Raw genomic sequence first — 2,482 nt, forward strand, 5'->3', positions numbered from 1 at the left:
CCACCGACTCCGCGGTAGCTCTACGTAACTCTCACCTCATTGAGCTGCACTACATGTTTCGCCCAGCGGAGTCACTCTTAACCAAAAAATATATATTTATAAGAACTGCGAGGACTGTCAGTTTTAATGTTTGTACGCAAGCTGTTTCACGGGCTTATCGAAAAACAGCCAAAAAGTGTCAGTGCCGACACAAGCTTAGAAAAGTGAAAGCCGTTTACAACTCCCTGTAACACCGAATTAGAGCGCAGCTCTTGAGGAGGAGGAGGGAAGGGTACTGGGGGGGGGTCAAGTGACCTGGGGGGGTCACGTGACGATGCCGATGATGCCATCAGTGACGTTACTGATGACGTCATCAGTGACGATGACGATGCGGATTCCGATGACGTCATCAGTGACGTCACTGATGACGTCATCAGCGATGATGACGATGACGATGCGGATTTCAGTGACGTCATCAGTGACGTCACTGATGACGTCATCCGCGATGATGACGATGACGATGCGGATGCAGGTGACGTCATCAGTGGCGTCACTGATGACGTCATCAGTGATGATGGCGATGACGATGCGGATGCCGGGGACGTCATCAGTGACGTCACTGATGACGTCATCAGTGATGATGACGATGACGATGCGGATGCTGGTGACGCCATCAGTGATGATGATGATGACGATGCGGATGCCGGTGACGTCATCAGAGACGATGACGTCATCGGGGAGGTCACGTGACCTCTGCCGGGGTCACGTGACCCGGGGGGTATCACGTGACCTCCCCCGGAGTCACGTGATACCCCCCGAGGTCACGCGAACCTGGGGGGTCACGTGACCTCGGGGGGGGGGGGGGTCACGTGACCTCAGGGGGAGGGGTCACGTGAGCTCGGGGGGTCACGTGACCTTGGGGTGACCTTGGTTACGCCGACGGCGACGCCGACGCCGACGCCGACGCCGCTCGAGCCGGGAACGGGCCCCTAAGAGCTGCGCTCTAAACCAGGGGAAACAGCACTTTTTCTCGTTCTTTGCATAGAGCCCCATGCATTAGCTGGTGTCAAGCAATGGCCGCCAATGGCGACACTCGGCCCCAGCTGCCGAGGACGCGGTCGCCGATGCAGCCTACTACAATAGAGATCAGTGTCCGGAACTCCAACGGCAGCCCAATGCAAAGGGGTAGAGGGGTGATAAACCGGAAGTTCGGAAGTGGCACCCCCCCGGTTGCCGCCATGCTGTGCGAAAATCTGACTACACGTCACGTGACCTCCCAAGAACCGTGACGTCACCGGTAAGATGGTAACGCCCAGAGCTGGCGGATGCGGGTTTGTTCGGTGCGCGGTAGCCGTGATGTGCAGCTGCTTTCCGACGACTACGGGCTGCTTCGTGTTTGCTGACGCAGGTATAATGCGAAAATATGAAAGAATGAGACTTTATACCCTTGTTGCGCAAGATCGCTCGGGAATATCTGGATATTAACACCTGTGAGACAGCATCAGCCGTATCGCCGTCCCGGTGCTCGGATTCCCGGATGTGTTCGAGGATCGATATTACTTTGAGTGTTTTAGCATGAAATTTTCGCATTCTCTTAGCTTTGTTTGAACGTTGGAATCTCTGACAATCGGCGCGAAATGTATGCGTCGGACGTAGGGCCTAGAGGAATTTGTTTCAGTCCCAGGTAACTGCATAATCACAACTTTAGCGAGAAAGCTTCTGCGGTATTTACGTTTTGCACTAATCAACAATTTTACGACATAACTTCTATACTTCGTTTCACCTTAAGTCCAGACGCAGGCGACGCTACAAGGTGAAGGTTCCAATCAGAACTCGTGAAAAGCGCACCATCATCATGTTCGTCATGTTTCTGCACCTGTTATATCATGGCTGAACGAATCATAAACAGAAAATGTCCCAGTGACTTGCTCTTTTCACGCTGCTTGATTGGTCCTTTTACTTCGTAGCTTCGCCTGCGCCTCCACTTAAGCTGAAACAAGTATAGCGTAAAATATTCGCATTTTTTCTAGCCTTGTTTGAACGTTGGAATGTCTGAGAATCGAAGTCAAAGGTATACGTCGCGTTAGGGCCTAGGGGAAGTTGTTTCAGCCCTGCGTCACCGAATAACCCTACCAACTTTTAGCGCGGAAGCTCTTGCAAGCTTTAACCTTTTGTTCTAATTTACGATTCTACATTGGATCGCAATACTTTTTAAAGTAAAAAGTTGTCGTTTGCTTAATTGACTTGCACGCAAACTCTTACAAAGCACTCGAACCAATCATTCGTAAAAAAGTTCATTACTTGTGTTCATAGAACAGTTTAGTTCTCCCGTTGGAACTCAGAACACAGCAAGTCTTCACATGTTTGATTAATCAGTGTACAAAATGTTGCATCCGATGTCCATTAGAAAATAGTATTAGTGTATCAGTCAGCGAGGCATCCGGTTCAGCGGGTAGGAAGCAAGTAACTTCGTCTTTATTGTCGTCTACCACTCAGTGTGGTG

This window comes from Ixodes scapularis, unplaced genomic scaffold, assembly GCF_016920785.2.
Source record: "Ixodes scapularis isolate PalLabHiFi unplaced genomic scaffold, ASM1692078v2 PGA_scaffold0__279_contigs__length_252992795, whole genome shotgun sequence".
In the NCBI taxonomy this organism is placed as follows: domain Eukaryota; kingdom Metazoa; phylum Arthropoda; class Arachnida; order Ixodida; family Ixodidae; genus Ixodes; species Ixodes scapularis.